Source organism: Geotrypetes seraphini, chromosome 18 (assembly GCF_902459505.1).
Source record: "Geotrypetes seraphini chromosome 18, aGeoSer1.1, whole genome shotgun sequence".
NCBI classification, from domain to species: Eukaryota; Metazoa; Chordata; class Amphibia; order Gymnophiona; family Dermophiidae; genus Geotrypetes; species Geotrypetes seraphini.
In genome coordinates, this window is record NC_047101.1 from 15049365 (window position 1) to 15068268 (window position 18904).

The 18904-nt window shown below is 43.5% G+C and overlaps 1 protein-coding gene and 1 long non-coding RNA gene across 5 annotated transcripts in view; one reads left to right on the top strand and one right to left on the bottom strand.

Moving 5' to 3' along the window:
- LOC117351662 overlaps positions 1-11667 on the top strand; it is a 33054-nt gene extending 21387 nt beyond the window's left edge. The window contains exons 2-3 of the long non-coding RNA XR_004537496.1: positions 5202-5296; positions 10920-11667. This is a non-coding gene — a long non-coding RNA (uncharacterized LOC117351662). The remainder of the gene's footprint in view (positions 1-5201; positions 5297-10919) is intronic.
- ADAMTS2 (ADAM metallopeptidase with thrombospondin type 1 motif 2) overlaps positions 1-18904 on the bottom strand; it is a 225060-nt gene that overhangs the window by 183127 nt on the left and 23029 nt on the right. The gene's annotated exons all lie outside the window — the stretch shown is intronic.

Below are 18904 nucleotides of genomic sequence, written 5' to 3' on the forward strand. Positions count from 1 at the left end.
TGATGCAAAATATACAATTAATTTTATTTTTTTATTGCTGCTTGGTAGATAGTAACAGGCAGGTCGCTTCAGAGACTCTATTTGAGTAGTGTTACTATAGCTGTAAATTGAAAAATCACCATCATCATAAAAAAAACATTAAGAAAATATGTACTGCGGGCCAGCTGCAAACACTGCTCCTGTTACTCATCAATTATATCTAACATGATCCAGAAACTGAAGCATCTGCACTGAAAAAAAAAGAACGCCATGGTGGTCAATAACTTCATAAACCAAAGCCTCTAAAAAAAAAAAAAAAAAAATCCTCCATTCTAAGTTGTTCTAAGAATGTTGACCAGCAGTCTCTGTTCCCAAAGTACCTCCCTTCGCCTTTCCTGAACCTCGGCACAAAGCAACAGAGGCATACGGAGAATGCCGTTGGAAATTCAAGACATAAACATTCCATTATATCATGCACTTCACCAGGGGACTACAGAAAAACACAGAATATGATGGCAGATAGATCACAAGGCTTGTCTAGGTCATCTCTGGCTTTCTCATTTCTGACTGTGGAGGTCAAGCAGCAGAAAATATTCACGTTTTGCCAAACAGCAAGCATAATAAAAGGAAATATTCAAAGCAAAAGCCATACTTGAATCAGACCGAAAAAAAAGAGAGAGAGAGAGATGTAGGTACAAAGGAGAAAAGAGAGAGAGAGAGACGTAGGTACAAAGGAGAAAAAAGAGAGAGATGTAGTACAAAGGAGAAAAGAGAGAGAGAGAGAGATGTAGGTACAAAGGAGAAAAGAGAGAGAGAGAGAGAGAGAGATGTAGGTACAAAGGAGAAAAGAGAGAGAGAGAGAGATGTAGGTACAAAGGAGAAAAGAGAGAGAGAGAGAGAGAGATGTAGGTACAAAGGAGAAAAGAGAGAGAGAGAGAGATGTAGGTACAAAGGAGAAAAGAGAGAGAGAGAGAAATGTTGGTACAAAGGAGAAAAGAGAGAGAGAGAGAGATGTAGATACAAAGGAGAAAAAAGAGAGAGAGATGTAGGTACAAAGGAGAAAAGAGAGAGAGAGAGAGATGTAGGTACAAAGGAGAAAAAAGAGAGAGAGAGAGAGACGTAGGTACAAAGGAGAAAAAAAGAGAGAGATGTAGGTACAAAGGAGAAAAAAGAGAGAGAGAGATGTAGATACAAAGGAGAAAAAAGAGAGAGAGAGATGTAGGTACAAAGGAGAAAAGAGAGAGAGAGAGAGAGAGATGTAGGTACAAAGGAGAAAAGAGAGAGAGAGAGAGAGAGAGATGTAGGTACAAAGGAGAAAAGAGAGAGAGAGAGAGAGATGTAGGTACAAAGGAGAAAAGAGAGAGAGAGAGAAATGTTGGTACAAAGGAGAAAAGAGAGAGAGAGAGAGAGAGAGATGTAGGTACAAAGGAGAAAAGAGAGAGAGAGAGAGAGATGTAGGTACAAAGGAGAAAAGAGAGAGAGAGAGAAATGTTGGTACAAAGGAGAAAAGAGAGAGAGAGAGAGATGTAGGTACAAAGGAGAAAAGAGAGAGAGAGAGAGAGATGTAGGTACAAAGGAGAAAAGAGAGAGAGAGAGAAATGTTGGTACAAAGGAGAAAAGAGAGAGAGAGAGAGAGATGTAGGTACAAAGGAGAAGAGAGAGAGAGAGAGAGATGTAGATACAAAGGAGAAAAAAGAGAGAGAGAGAGAGATGTAGGTACAAAGGAGAAAAGAAAGAGAGAGAGAGATGTAGGTACAAAGGAGAAAAGAGAGAGAGAGAGATGTAGATACAAGGGAGAAAAGAGAGAGAGAGAGATGTAGATACAAAGGAGAAAAGAGAGAGAGAGAGATGTAGGTAAAAAGGAGAAAAGAGAGCGAGAGAGATGTAGGTACAAAGGAGAAAAGAGAGAGAGAGAGAGAGAGAGATGTAGATACAAAGGAGAAAAAAGAGAGAGAGATGTAGGAACAAAGGAGAAAAGAGAGAGAGAGAGAGAGAGAGATGTAGATACAAAGGAGAAAAAAGAGAGAGAGATGTAGGTACAAAGGAGAAAAGAGAGAGAGAGAGAGAGATGTAGATACAAAGGAGAAAAGAGAGAGAGAGAGATGTAGGTACAAAGGAGAAAAGAGAGAAAGAGAGAGAGAGATGTAGGTACAAAGGAGAAAAGAGAGAGAGAGAGAGAGAGAGATGTAGATACAAAGGAGAAAAAAGAGAGAGAGAGACGTAGGTACAAAGGAGAAAAGAGAGAGAGAGAGAGAGACGTAGGTACAAAGGAGAAAGAGCTACTAGTGATGACCCATTGAAGCTGCCTCCCCCACCCCCACAGGCAGGTCTACAAATATTCATTCACCAAAACGGAATGGTACTTTTTATTTCCCCCTGGAGAGCTCTCAGAAAGAGAAATTTTACCTACTAATGTCCTATCCTTGAGTCCTAACAGACCAATCCAAGAGAATATCTACTTGTCTAGACTGCTCTGGCAGGATGACAAGGAACTAAATACATTTACACATGCTTAGGCCACAGACGCACAGTTGTTGGCACCCAAAAGGTAAGAACATAAGAACTGCCATACTGGGTCATGCTGAAGGTCCATCAAGCTCAGTATCCTGTTTCCAACAGTGGCCAAGCCAGGTCCCATGTACCTAGCTAGATCTCAAGTAGTAAAACAGATTTTATGCTGCTTATAATAGGAATTAGCAGTGGATTTCCCCAAGCCATCCCCATAATGGCCTATGGACTTCTCTTTTAGGGAATTATCCAAGCCTTTTTTTAAACCCTGCTAAGCTCATCTGGAGTACTGCGTCCAGAACTAGTCGCCGACCATGAAGAAGGACACGGTACTACTCGAAAGGGTCCAGAGAAGAGTGACTAAAAATGGTTAAGGGGATGGAGGAGTTGCCATACAGTGAGAGATTAGAGAAATTGGGCCTTTTCTCCCTCAAATAGAGGAGATTGAGAGGGGACATGATCGAAACATTCAAAATACTGAAGGGAATAGACTTAGTAGATAAAGACAGGTTGTTCACCCTCTCCAAGGTAGGGGGAATGAGAGGGCACTCTCTAAAGTTGAAAGGGGATAGATTGCATACAAACGTAAGGAAGTTCTTCTTCACCCAGAGAGTGGTGGAGAGCTGGAACGCTCTTCCGGAGTCTGCTGTAGGGGAAAACACCCTCCAGGGATTCAAGACTTAAGCTGGACAAATTCCTGCTAATCTGGGACGTACGCAGGTGAGGCTGGACTCGTTTAGAGCACTAGTCTTTGACCTGGGGGCCATCGCGTGAGCGGACTGCCAGGCGGGATGGACCACTGGTCTGACCCAGCAGAGGCAATTCTTATGTTCTTATGTAACCCATTCTGAGCTCTCTTAGGGGACAACAGGATAGAAAATGAAAGAAATAAATATTCCAAACTTAAACAAAGCTACCTCATCAATGACCCTGTCCCCACTCAGGTGCCGATTTATTTCCTTCCAGTCATTTCCTGACAACTAGCTGGGGTTTCCCGCTGATGCCATTCTCCTCCTTACACAAAAGGTGACAGCTCCGCAGTTTTGTTTTTTTTTTGTAAATCTTTATTAGTTTTCAATTATTAACAGTGCAATACAATGAATTTAAACATAAACGATTCAAACAAAAGCACTTTAAATATACAAATATTTCAACAACAAACATTTTCACCTCCCCCCTCCCTCCCCTTAACTAACGAAAATAAAACCACATGTATAATTTCAATAAAATAGATATAATGAATAATAATTATAATGTTTTCCCATCTCCCTCCCTCCCACCCTGGATGTGTAAGGAGGTCAGATAAAAAGAAAAGGTACATGACAGCTATTGTGACTCAATAAATGATTTCAATAGGCTCCACCCCCTTTCAAATGCACTACTATATCCTAAGATTTCAGCATTCATTCTTTCATATTTGCCCACCAGAAAGTATAATTCTTTCATATTTGCCCACCAGAAAGTATAATTCTTTCATATTTGCCAACCAGAAAGTATAATTAAGTCTATCATAACTCTTCCAGTTGCGTGTTATCATCTGGATGGTCATTATTAAGAAAAACCGGCTTTTATAGCGATCCAAAGAAGGTTTAACATGTAATAGAGTACCACAAATTATGGCTTCATAATTATGGCTCCGCAGTTTTAATAAAAATTCTCAGAGTCTGACCTGGATTTCTAGGAATTCATGCTGCCTTTGCAACTAAGAAATGCATCCCAAATCGATACGAAAGCATCTGGTGTTTTACAGCCTTGGTAGCTGGCAAAGCCACTTGTATCCACCACTGAAGTGCTTGTGGCTTATAATAAAACGGAATTTCTGTTTCTAAACTAAACTAAACCAAACCTTGGGTTTATATATCGCACCATCTCCACGAATGCGGAGCTCGGCACGGTTTACAGGAAGAAAGATGAGAGAGGAACTACAGTGGAGAGATTAAAGAGTTAGGTGTAAAGGGGGAAGGTGAGAGGCCTAAGAGGGGGGAAGTGTTACAGTTTTGAGAATAGCCAGGTTTTTAGGTGTTTGCGGAAGAGTTGGAGGGAGCTTGAGGTTCAGAGAGGGGAGGTGAGGTTATTCCAGATCTCAGTGATTCTAAAGGGGAGGGATGACCCAAGTTTGCCTACATGGGAAATACCTTTTATGGAAGGGAAGGATAGTTTAAAAATTTGGGAGGATCTGGAGGAAGTAGGGGTTGGGGAGTTCCAGGATAGAGGGATAACGGCAGGAAGGATGCCATGTAGGATCTTGTAGGCCAGACACGCACATTTGAAGTGGATCCTGGGGATTACTGGGAGCCAATGGAACTTAGACAGGAGTGGTGAGACGTGATCAAATTTGCTTTTCTCACCTTACATTTCCCTCACAGATTAAAAAAAAAAAAAAAGGAGCTTGTTATTAAAAATGGTGCCTTTTGCCAAATTTAGAGGCCTTGGCCTGCGCTAATAAGAACATAAGAATAGCCTGACTGTAACAGCAATCCTGAAAACATCTCTTAAAGACTTAGAGCTCCTTTTACAAAGGTGCTGTAGCGTTTTTAGCGCCCGCACGCTAGCCAAAAAACTACCGCCTGCGGTAGCGGCTACTGCGCTCTATTCCGCACGTTAAGGCACCTTTGTAAAAGGAGCCCTTAGTAAATCCTGCTACCCTTATACTTACAGTGGTGTTAACGCCGGATAAAAATTGGCTACTGAAACTGTTTTTTAAAAAAAAACAGACAAAGAATTCCTTGGACAAAAGATACAGATGTTCCCAGATGTGACAAAGGAAACCCAAAAACGTAGACGACAGTTCTTGCTTCTCAAACCAGAGGTAACAGCAATGAGGGGGGGTGGGGGGGTCTTCTTTTTGCAATATCCCTGCAAATGTATTGTTAAATATAAATCTAATAAATATATATTCTTTGAGCCATCACAGTTAACAGGGTTTCTCACTATGAAACGCCTTGAAGGGGATGTAGTAACACCAACTTAAAATAATTAGAAATACTCCTGTAACCAGTCAGAAAATTATTTTTGCTTTGTTATTTTGGACGCAATTCCATTACCACTTATCTTTCACTCATTAAGATTTTTGGATCAATGTTTTGGGACTATAGTATCGATTAAGAAAAGTATTTCTTCATTATTTTCTTCTTTAGTGTATTATAATTGTAATGTCTTTATCAATATTCTGTTCAAGAAGTTGTTTCTTGATAATATTTGTTTTAAAGAATAGCCTTACTGGGTCAGACCAATGGACCATCAAGCCCAGTGGTCCGTTCTCATGGTGGCCAATCCAGGTCACTAGTACCTGGCCAAAACCCAAGGAGTAGCAATATTCCATACTAGCGATGAAGCCATCCGCGCAATGTGCGGCGGTGGCGAAAAGGGCGATCAGAATGCTAGGAATGATTAAGAAGGGGATCATGAACAGATCAGAGAGGGTTATCATGCCGCTATACCGGGCCATGGAATGCCCTCACCCGGAGTACTGCGTCCAGCACTGGTTGCCGTACATGAAGAAGGACACGGTACTACTCGAGAGGGTCCAAAGAAGAGCGACTAAAATGGTTAAGGGGATGGAGGAGTTGCCGTACAGTGAGAGGTTAGAGAAATTGGGCCTCTTCTCCCTTGAAAAGAGGAGACTGAGAGGGGACACGATCGAAACATTCAAAATATTGAAGGGAATAGACTTAGCAGATAAAGACAATGACAGCCTCTGGTATCCAAAGCAGATATTGTGATGTCATAATGCCTCATTCCACCAATGCCTAAGAGCCAATCACATCAGTGATGTCACAATGGCTTCATTAGCCTATACTTGGCTCAAATAACAATCAAGAGTATGAATGGGCCCAGCCACAGACCCTCAGGCCTTGCATTGAAGAATGCTGGTGGAGAAGGACTGAGGTTGAGACACTAAAGAAATGACAGTCTCTGGTATCCAGAGCAGATATTGTGATGTCATAATGTCTCATTCCACCAATGCTTAAGAGCCAACCTCATCAGTTGATGTCACAATGGGTTCATTATCCTATACTTGGCTCACATAAGAATCAGAGTATGAATGGGCTCAGTCACTGTCCCTCAAGTCTTGCATTGAAGAACGCTGATGTAGAAGGACTGAGGTTGAGATAGACACTAAAGAATGACAGTCTCTGGTATCCAGAGCAGATATTGTGATGTCATAATGCCTCATTTCACCAATGCCTAAGAACCAACCTCATCAGTTGATGTCACAATGGGTTCATTATCCTATACTTGGCCCACATAAGAATCAGCGTATGAATGGGCCCAGCCACTGACCCTCAAGCCTTGCATTGAAGAATGCTGGTGGAGAAGGACTGAGGTTGAGATAGACACTAAAGAATGACAGCCTCTGGTATCCAAAGCAGATATTGTGATGTCATAATGCCTCATTCCACCAATGCCTAAGAGCCAATCACATCAGTGATGTCACAATGGCTTCATTAGCCTATACTTGGCTCAGATATGAATCAGAGTATGAATGGGCCCAGCCACAGACCCTCAAGCCTTGCATTGAAGAATGCTGGTGGAGAAGGACTGAGGTTGAGATAGACACTAAAGAATGACACGGGATAGTTTCCTGCGGATATCCTTGGGGACTGGGACGGTGCCAAATTCTGCTTAACACCTCTTCACGTGGGCTTCTCTGTTACACGTGAACCTAAAAGTGTGGTAGGGAAGTCGTGTGTGCAGAAGCTGCAGAGGACATGCTGGGCAGCTACCACATAGCCTGTGTAATTATCATATGTTAATTTTTGCTGTTAAAACACAGTAAGTGCAAAACCCTAATGCAATTTAGCAAACAGGCCCCTCAGAGATTTACAGGTCCTTTCTTCCAGGACACATTCATTTTATTTAAAGGCAATTGGATTTTTTGCAGTTTTTATGTAAGTGTACATAAAAATGGATTATGCAGTTAGAACACCAATTAATACATTTATGCATGAATCTTTTAGCCACAGGAACTCAGGTTACATGCTTGGATTAACAATGCTATGGTTGTCAGTAAGAGAGAGTGTATGTCACTGGGTTTTAATCTTATAACTAGTTTAGCTTGTCAAATTCCTCGACTATGGTAGATGCCATGCAATCTTATATCCTGCCGAATTCTCATTAATTAGAGATCTAGGTGGGTTACAGGGTATCTCTCTTTACAGCAGGTTTCCAGAAATATTTTGGAACAAGGGCCACATCGAATCTTTCAAAATACTGAGAGGACCGGCAGGTTAAGGATCTCCTCGGGAGTCTGTTGAGTTGGGATTGTCCTTCCCTAGTTTTTGGCATTTGCCGAATGCACATTAGAGGAGTGGGAAACGGAAGGCAGGAAGAAGGATCTCCAAAGATGTAACAGAGAGTGTTAATGATATTTCAAGATGACCCTATTCCTTGTTTTGAGATGTGGAGGGTAGCCCTCGCGATGCCCCAGGCACCGTACATACTGAAGCACCAAACTCTAGTCTCTGAGGATGGGAGCAGTTTAGCATCTTAGACTGCATTTAAGCCTTAACCCTTCCAAATTGTAAAGCACCACCCTTGTTTGACATTCCCTCTATAGCCCCCTACCCACTCTATCAATTCTCCCTTTGTATTTCCCTACACAAGCAGCATATATTGATTCACCATTTTCATCCAGTGTGTCTTTCGTAATTAGATTGTAAGCTCTTTTGAGCAGGGACCATCTCTTGCTTGTTTGATGTTCAGTGCTACATGCATCTGGTAGCACTATAGAAATAAAGTCATCTCTCTCCCTCTTTCCCTCCCTCCTTCCAAAGAAATCCAGCATGTCCCTCTCTCCTGTCCCCTGCCCATGGGTCCAGTATCTCTCCCTCCTTCCCACAGGTCCTCTCTCTCTCTCCCCCTCTCAGCCTTGAAACCACTTCCACTCCCCAGGTGGTTCTTTAAATTTGTTGTATGTCACCAGCAATGGCAGCGCTCCAGTCAGCCCACAGAAACTTCCCTCCGCTGTGACCCACACCAGAAGCAATTATTCCATTTTATCTGTGTTACACGTGGTTTGTTGCACATAAGTTGATCGTATGCTTGTAAAAATATGTCTTCACAGTGGTCAGTTTTATAGCTAGGGCAGAAAAAAAGAAAAATCCAACGGGGTCTGCAGTGAGCAAGTAAAACCAAAAACTTTTTTAAAAGAGTGCAGAAAACATGTACAAGTTGTAGGAACTTTGTTGAAAGTCAGTAAAATATTTTCCCAAAAATGACTCTTGTGTGCATGGGGATTGGATGCAACACGGTCCGTGTTTCGGAGAAACACTCCTTCAGGGCAGTGGCGTACCTACCATATGTGACACCCCGGGGCCCATCATTTTTTTGGCACTCTCCCCCCATCTGTATGAAAAACATGATTTTTAGTAACAAGCCACATGTCACACATGAGTACCTAGGAAAAGGCAGCATCTTACATACTGCAGTGAGCAGTCCAACATCAATACACCCATTGTAAAACTAAACAAGCCAGACTAGTACAGATCAATCCTACACCGTCAATCCTAACAGAAAACCATGTCTTTCGAACACACAGAACACAGAAAACACCTTCTCCTAATATGGAATATGTCGTCACAAATTAACCCCTCCCCCTTTTACAAAACTATAGTGTGGATTTTAGCCACGGTGGTAACAGCTCTGACGCTCATAGAATTCTGAGCATCAGAGCTGCTAACACCATGGCTGGTGCTAAAAAACGCTCCACAGTTTTGTAAAAGGGGGGATAAAATAGAAATACATAGACAAAGGTTAAATTGAACCAGCAAGAAGCTGGACTCTGCATACAATGCAACACCACAGAAACAATGACTTGTCTCCTAAAGCAATAAATAAATAGAAAATTTTTGTTCTTCCTTTGTCTTCTCTGGTTTCTGCTTTCCTCATCTTCTCATTCAATTCCTTCCATCCACTGTCTCTCTTCTCTCTGTGTCTTCCATTTGCTCTGTTACTGTGCCTCTCCCTTTCTCCCCCCTTCAAAATTGGTCTGGCACCCATTTTCTTCCCTCTGCTCCCCCCATAGTCTGGCATCTCTGTCTTCTTCCCTGCCAGCGTTTTCTCCCCACTCTCTCTTCCCCATGTCCTTTCAGTGTCCTTCTCCCTCTCTCTGTCTTCCCCATGTGCTTTCAGCATCCTTCTCCCCACTCTGTCTTCCCCATGTGCTTTCAGCATCCTTCTCCCCCTCTGTCTTTCCCATGTGCTTTCAGCGTCCTTCTCCCCCCCTCTGTTTTACCCATTTCCCATCAGCGTTTTTTCCTCTCCACCCCACCTTTCCTCCCTTTCTCCCTCCCTGCCCCTTACCTCCGTGGTGCTTTCTTCCCCCTCTCCCCCCCCCGGACAACAGGCCCAGTCCGACAAACCTCCCTGCCCTGTGGCCGGCGACGTCTAAACTGCCTTCTTACAGAAGCCGGAGCTTTGTAGTTGCATATAGCTGCCATAAAGGTCATCTCTGATGCAACTTCCGGTTGCGTCAGAGATGACCTTTACGGCAGCCATGCACAACTCCAGCTGCTGTAAGAAGGTAATTTAGACTCGCGGCCACGAAGGTAAGGGGCAGTGAGGAGAAAGGGAGCTGTTTCAAATTCACCGCTGAATTTTCCGGACCTGGCCGGCTGTGCACCCCCCCCCTAAGCTTGCACACGGGGCGGACCACCCTCCCCCCCTTGGTACGCCACTGTTTCAGGGGTCCAAGTTGTCCTATGCTTTCACTTTCGCATCACGTGTTCACACTGAGCGTTAGCTACCCAGGCGTGTTTACGGACTTTATTCAACATTGTGGTTATCCTTTAAGGCTCTTATGTGGATGATTTCAGTGGACCTTTGGAACTTTGACACTTTCAAACAAAGTCAAATTTAGGAACATCGTCACTCCACAGAATTTTTTTGGTTTTCTCTGGATTTTCTTCTTTGTGGATATTTTGGGGTCAATTCCTTTTGTTTTTTCCTCCGAAACACAGGCCATGTTGGGTCCGATCCCCATGCACACGAGTGTCACCTTTTGGAAAATATTTGACTGAATTTCAATAAAATTCCTGCAACTTGTACATTGTTTTCTGCAGTCTTTTTTTTCTTTTCAGTTTTATAATAGGTCACCTGGGCAGAAAAGACCCCCGTTTCATCCATGCCTACGAGCCTTTACAAACTGCTTTCCTGAAAGATGCTCTTCAAAACAAGCGTAACTGTCTCTGCTTGCAAGCAGAAAATATACACACGGGCTGATCCCACTGCACTGAGAGGGGAATTAATCAAAGCGCAATAGAAGGCGACTTTATACAGCACCTTGATTTACCATGGGAATTAGCAGTCCTGCAGGTTGTTGATTGCCATGGTAAGTGAATAAACACAAACACATCTTTTATTCTCTTATGGTTCTTGCTTTCATGGTTTTCTTATACTCTATTTTAATTTCAATGTCATTTACTTTTAAGGACCCCTGAGGAAGGCTGAGTATTTGCCGAAACATGGACCGTGTAAGGTCCGAGTCTCACTTTTGTGAGCAAGTACCATCAGTGACACATTCTGTACCTATAATAATCCTGAGGTTGATTTTAATCTGATAATTTGAACATTTGAACAAACATCATTTCCTGGACATCCAGAGACGTGTGTGCCAAGTGAATAAATGCATCTGGTGAGCCACCTGGCAATCAGCAAGATTCCAGCAGTCCAGGAGCATCGGGCCGCAAAGCCACAGCCTAAATTGCCAGGCTGGAGCCTAAAGGGACTGGTACCATTCCCAATCCACCCCCATCACATCTACCCCTCCCCTAAAGTCCCACCATCACCATATCTGTGGGCTTACCAGTATTTTACCTGGTAGTCCAGTGGTCTTCAGGCAGGAGTTATCCCTAATCACAACTACCCTGCCAAAGTCATCTCCAAAATGGCTCCCCTAGTGGAGATCTCACACTAGTATTGTTAAGGGTCATGCTTCCTTTTAGCTGGGATCATGTTACCATCATTTTATGCCCAGTGCACAAGTTACATTCTAATTTTTATGCATAGTAATGAGCTTCTTTACATGCATTTGCATGTTTAGCATCTCATTACTATGTAACTCATGGTGACTTAGATATCACTGTGGCAGGGCATGACAAGCTGCATTAGAGCCCCTTAAAGGGCAAATAATGTGACTTAAGACCCTAATGCAGTTTGGTAACTTCCCTCCAAGGCACAACTCCAGCACCTTTTATAAAGTACCAACTTGAACGCAAAAAAAAAAAAAAAAAAATCCACCGTTCTCCCAGGCCAATGAAGCTTCCTGCAAAGCAGGAGTGTCAAAGTCCCTCCTCGAGGGCCGCAATCCAGTCGGGTTTTCAGGATTTCCCCAATGAATATGCATGAGATCTATTAGCATACAATGAAAGCAGTGTATGCAAATAGATCTCATGCATATTCATTGGGGAAATCCTGAAAGCCTGATAGGATTGCGGCCCTCAAGGAGGGATTTTGATACCCCTGCCGTAAAGGAAGAAAGCAAAATAAACAAACACCCTCTCAAGTGTGCATTAAGAGGCTTTGGCCGGAAGCTCCATTCCCTTCTTAAAAATTCACATTTCATTTGTTTATTTGCATTTAAACTCCTTTCCAACTGCTAAATCTCTTTTACTTGGATCCTTCACTAACTGCCAGAATTTTCAAATGGTTTCTGTTCGCTGCGCTTTTCAAGCCAAGCTGTGGGACTAGGATGCTGAATTTTTTAAACGTTTGCATGAATAATACATGACCATTCCGATTTCTATTTCGGTCATTTTGCAGCCTTGCATTCTAGGTTTTCGTTCACGGTCTTTCATTTTTGTGGCTCCCTGCTGAATAAAAAGGCTTTAAAGCAAAGTATTATCATCAAACAATATGATGTTCTTCAATCTGTTTGTGTGTTGGCATGACAACTAGTAATTAGTCTTTCCTCTCTAGAATCTTAGTAGGTTGTGTTTTCGGGGGGGGGGGGGGAGGGAGGGGAAGAGAGTGTGGTGAAGTGGTTAAAGCTACAGCCTCAGCACCCTGGGGTTGTGGGTTCAAACCTACATTGCTCCTTGTGACCTTGGGCAAGTCACCTAATCCGCCCACTGCCCCAGGTGCATTAGCTAAATTGTACGCTTGCCAGGACAGACAGGGAAAATGCTTGGGTACCTGAATAAATTCATGTAAACCGTTCTGAGCTCCCCTGGGAGAACGGTATAGAAAAGTGAATAAATATGTAGTATGAAAAGCTTCAGCCTCTGATAACTAGAGCTGGTATTGTGTCATCACAATGCCTCATTCCACCAATAAGAGCCAACCTCATCAGTGATGTCACAGTGGCTTGATTGTCCTATACTTGGTTCACTTTTGCTACATTTTGATTTCTAGAGTGGTGCAGTGGTTAAAGCTACAGCCTCAGCACCCTGAGGTTGTGGGTTCAAATCCACACTGCTTCATGTGACCCTGAGCAAGCCACTTAATCCCCCCCCCCTTTGCCCCAGATACATTAGATAGATTGTGAGCCCACCAGGACATACAGAGAAAAATGCTCGAGTACCTGAATAAATTCATGTAAACCATTCTAAGCTCTTCTCTTTTATTCAACCAACATAACAACTTGCACAACATGAAATTTCAGGACTTCCTTTCTCTCCAATACTAGTACTTGCCAGTGTTTAACGGCCTCTTTTACAAAGCCGCGCTAGCGGCTGCGCTGCACTAATGGCCCCGAAGCCCATAGAGATTTTAAGGGCTTCGGGGGCCGTAAGTCTTTCCTGGTGCATCCCCTAGCTGGTCTGGATATAAGAACATAAGAACATAAGCAATGCCTCCGCTGGGTCAGACCTGAGGTCCATCGCGCCCAGCAGTCCGCTCACGCGGTGGCCCAACAGGTCCAGGACCTGTGTAGTAAACCTCTATCTATACCCTTCTATTCCCTTTTCCAGCAGGAAATTGTCCAATCCTTTCTTAAACCCCGATACTGTTCCCTGCCCTATAACGTCCTCTGGAAGCGCATTCCAGGTGTCGACCACACGTTGGGTAAAGAAGAACTTCCTAGCATTTGTTTTGAATCAGTCCCCTTTCAACTTTTCCGAATGCCCTCTTGTTCTTTTATTCTTTGAAAGTTTGAAGAATCTGTCCCTCTCTACTCTCTCTATGCCCTTCATGATCTTGTAAGTCTCTATCATATCCCCTCTAAGTCTCCTCTTCTCCAGGGAAAAGAGACCCAGTTTCTCCAATCTTTCTCTCTCTCTCTCTCTCTCTCTCTCTCTCTCTCTCTCTCTCTCTCTCTCCCTTTCTCTCTCTCTTTCTGTCCTTCTCTACTCTCTCTATGCCCTTCATGATCTTGTAAGTCTCTATCATATCCCCTCTAAGTCTCCTCTTCTCCAGGGAAAAGAGACCCAGTTTCTCCAATCTTTCTCTCTCTCTCTCTCTCCCTTTCTCTCTCTCTTTCTGTCCTTCTCTACTCTCTCTATGCCCTTCATGATCTTATAAGTCTCTATCATATCCCCTCTAAGTCTCCTCTTCTCCAGGGAAAAGAGACCCAGTTTCTCCAATCTTTCTCTCTCTCTCTCTCTCTCTCTCCCTTTCTCTCTCTCTTTCTGTCCTTCTCTACTCTCTCTATGCCCTTCATGATCTTATAAGTCTCTATCATATCCCCTCTAAGTCTCCTCTTCTCCAGGGAAAAGAGACCCAGGTTCTCCAATCTCTCAGCGTATGAAAGGCTTTCCATCCCCTTAATCAGTCGTGTCGCTCTCCTCTGAACTCTCTCGAGTAACGCCATATCCTTCTTAAGGTACGGTGACCAATACTGGACGCAGTACTCAAGTTGCGGACGCACCATTGCCCGGTACAGCGGCAGGATAACTTCTTTCGTCCTGGTTGTAATACCCTTCTTGATTATACCTAGCATTCTATTCGCTCTCTTAGCAGCCGCTGCGCACTGTGCCGTCGGCTTCATTGTCATGTCCACCATTGACAATGAAGCCGACGGCACAGTGTGCAGCGGCTGCTAAGAGAGCGAATAGAATGCTAGGTATAATCAAGAAGGGTATTACAACCAGAACGAAAGAAGTTATCCTGCCGCTGTACCGGGCAATGGTGCGTCCGCAACTTGAGTACTGCGTCCAGTATTGGTCGCCGTACCTTAAGAAGGATATGGCGTTACTCGAGAGAGTTCAGAGGAGATAGATTTTGTGTGCAATGGAGGCTGGCCATGCAGATTCACTTCATGCATATTTATGATGAATATTCCCCCCCCCCCAAAAAAAAAAAAAACAAAAAAAAACCAAAAACAAAAAACATAAATGGCTAGGGGTATTCCTGGAATGGCTTGAGAAACACAGCTCTTTGCCAGAGGTAGATAGCTTTCAAGTGAAAACCCTGATAATGCAACCAGCTTCTAGAACTCAAGGACCATAGTGGCCTACCCCAGGGGCAAATCAACCATTAGAAAAGAGTATTAGACACCCTAGGTGAACCTACAGTCTCTGCACCCTCCCACTTCAATCAAGTTTCCATTTTCCCCTTCCCTAAGAGTTTGATCATTTAGGAGTTTGATTGTCGAACTTTCCTACTGATTTTGTGGTGACTCGTCAAAAGCGCATAGGACTTTGGTGCGCCGGCAATCCCGCGGCGACATTTGCGCACCGGACAAATGTCCGCTGCCACTTCTGCCGTTCCCGTTTACGCTTTGGGGGGAACCACACACACACTACACTTAGAAGTGCTCGTACTCCCATTGGGGGGGGTGTGGGGGGAACCCCCTCCCCCCCTTACACTGAAAACTTCCATAGACCGAAAAAGGGAAGGAGAATGGGAGTTTTCAGTGTACTGGGGGGGGGGGTTAACCCCCCAAACCCCTCCTCAGAGCACAAACAGGAATGGCAGAAGCAGCGGCACGCATTTGTCCTGCGCGCAAAATGTCACCGTGGGATTGTCGGCATGCCATAGTCCTGTACGCTTTAGTTATGGTATCGATTTTGTGGCATACCATGTCTAATCCAGTTTATTGTATTTTTTTCTATGTAAACTGTTTTGCTTTGATCTCGGAGAAAGCAATATTTCAAGTATGTGAACAGTCATCCCGCAATCATCCTATAAAAATGTAAACTGGACATTATACCTGCATTAAATATTAAATCTGTCCCTGCCCAGGAAGCTGCTGTTCTCATCTTCACCAGTGGTTGGGCCAACCCTGCCTGTTCCTTCATGCCACGCTATCTTTTTCTTGATTCGCTGAAAAGTACAGCAACCTCTAAAATGGGGCTTCCCAAATCTGTGAACCCCACAGCCAGCTGGGCATTCAAGACTTCCACAATGAAGATGCAAGAGATGAATGGGGCCGTGTTGGGAAGCTGGAGACAGCACGAGAAACAGGAGAACCTGCTAGGGGTTCCGAGAACTCTCTCATCGAGGCTAGACTCGCGAGCACACCATCCACAGCTGCATATGCAAAGTTCTCCAGGTGCCTCAGATGCACTAGAGCAGTGGTTCCCAACCCTGTCCTGGAGGACCACCAGGCCAGTTGGGTTTTCAGGCTAGCCCTAATGAATATGCATGGAGCAGATTTGAAAGCCTGTCACTTCCATTATATGCAAATCTCTCTCGTGCATATTCATTAGGGCTAGCCTGAAAACCCGATTGACCTCGTGGTCCCTCCAGGACAGGGTTGGGTTCCACTGCAAGTAAAGTGAGCGGAAGAGAAGGAGAAAGAGTTAATACATTTTCAGCAGCCAATTTATAGGTATAACTCTCAAAAGGGGTCCTTTTAGTAAGCTGTGGTATACAGTGGCCTTAGTGTACCCTTATGCAAGGATTTTCTGGGCAATAAGGTCATTTTTACCAAGGCTGAAAAATGGCCGCCTTTCTATTTCTTGTATTAATGGCCTTGGACTAATATTACCATTGGCATTCAGCCATTAAAAAAAATAATACATTTGCACTTACTGACACCTATTTTTATGGGATATAAAGGCGTTCATGCTAATCCAGCATGCACCAGGAGCTCAGGAATGCTTATTCTCCACCCCACCAGACATGCACCCTTCAACAACAAATATTTTTCAGTACATGGTTAGCAACACTAATTTGGAGCATAAGAATAGCCTTACTAGGTTAGACTAATGGCCCATCAAGCCCGTTCTCACGGTGGCCAATCCAGGTCACTAGTACTGGCCAAAACCCAAGGAGTAGCAACATTCCATTCAGAATCCTACAGAATAGCAAGATTCCGGAATCCCAAAGAGTAACAAAAGATTCCGGAACCCCAAAGAGTAGCAACATTCCGTGCTCCCAATCCAGGGCAAGCAGTGGCTTCCTCCATGTTTTTCTCAATAACAAGCTATGGACTTTTCCTCCAGGAAATTGTCCAAACCTTTCTTAAAACCAGCTACGCTATCCGCTCTTACCACAACCTCTGGCCAACGTGTTCCGGAGCACTTCATACAATAAGCCATTTTAAGCTGAAGTTAAGGCCCCAAAGATAGGAGTATAAAATCATTTTGGCCTGTAAGTATGTGTCCTTCTGCTCAAGGAAAGGTTGAAAATACAACACAGCCATTCAGATACTTCAAGGGTAAAACAGGAGACCAGCACAAGGGACCAGTCTTCTTCAGTGGCAAACAAGTTCTACAATGAGGCGGTTTCTCAGAAGAAACAGATAAGAGAATGTCAGAAGTGGGAAAGTGCGGCGCAGTGGTTAAAGCTAAAGCCTCAGCACTTTGAGGTCATGGGTTCAAGCCCACACTGCTCCTTGTGACCCCAGGCAAGTCACCCAGGGCTCCTTTTACGAAGCCGCGTTAGCGGCTTTATCGCACGCCCCTTTTAACGCATGCTAACCCCTGCGCTAGCCGAAAAACTACCGCCTGCTCAAGGAGGAGGCGGTAGCGGCTAGCACAGCCAGCAAATTAGCGCGTGCTTACGTGCATTAATAATAAATAATGCTAAGAGGAATTTAATGTGTTTATCTGCTTACATGCGATAAATAGAGGTTCAAAGTGAAAGGAAAGCCAGAGTTAGATCACTGTTTGCAGTGAAAATAAGAAAATCAATAGTAAACTGAGATAATTACCAAAATAAAAGAGAATTTTAACTACAGGATGGAAATAGGTGGCTGGTTCTTTTCTTATTGTTGAAAGTAATTACGAACATCTGAGGTTAATTTGATTTAGTTGTCTCAAAAGGAAGGTTTGGACCAGTCACAAGTATAACAGATTGCATCCACTGGCAGCGCCTGCATTTAGGAAGTAATAAGAATTATGAATATTTTACTTGCTGTCCAAATTCATCTCCCTGTAATAATTTTCTCTTATACTCTTTTCAGATTTATCTGGTGTTTATAATAAAATGCTTCTGGAGATAGTAACCCAATAGATGATGGCAATTAGAAGGCAAAATGGCCCATCCAGTCTGCCCAGTAATTGGGTTAAGGCTTCTTAATTACATGCGGAAATGTTCAATGCTCGATTTCTACCCTCTTGCCGTTTCGGAATCTTCTTTGTCTATCCCATCCCTCTTTGAATTCCATCCCAGGTTTTATCTAGATCAGGTCACCTTCGCTAAGCTCCTTCAGTACCCTTGGATGTATAGTGTTCCCCCGCGAATTTGCGGTTCGCGAATCGTGGACCCATTCATTCGCCTTCTGCCCCGACCGCCTCTTCCTCATGTCAAAGCAGCTCCTGATTGGTGCAGCCCGACTTTACTACAGGAAGAGGCGGTCGGGGCAGACCGCGAGTGATTTCCTTCACCCGCTGGCGCTCTAGCTGCCCTCCCATGCCTTTTGACAGGTGAAAAAACGCATTTGCAGGTTTTTTAAATTCTTGGGGGTTCCTGGAACAGAACCTCCATGAATTTCGGGGGAGTACTGTACTACCATCACCATCCAGCCCCATTGCTTTGTCAACCTTTAGTTTAGCTAGCTCCTAATGAACTCAATACTCTGAAAATCGATCAGGGTCAACCACTCCTCCATCCCTATTTGCATTTGTCTTCTGTGGCCCCGCTCCCAGCACTTCACATTGTTTCACTAGCTTGAAATCATCATACAATATCTTTCCAAGGTATCTCTCCTGGTGTATGCAGACCAAAAATGTATACAGGGAAGCAAAATGGCTTGTAGAAAGTGTGATATGGCCCAGGGTATGCATGTCACCTCATCCATCTCATCTCTCACTCATCCATCAAACAACTGTATATTTTTGCAAAGACCTTAGCTAGCAGAATGAGATTCATGGTCTATCTGGTAATTCAGCATTCTATACCTGTAAAGTCTTCATCTTCAGTTCATTGCAAACTGGCGTTAAATCTTTTTTTTTTTTTCTTTTAATGTTATGCATATTGACATTTTTAAAAATTATCAAACAAGGAAATTAAAAAAAAAATCACCAAAGAAGCATAAAATAATTTTTTTTTTAAATTAAATTCTTTACATAATTTACTCCCTGATAGGAGG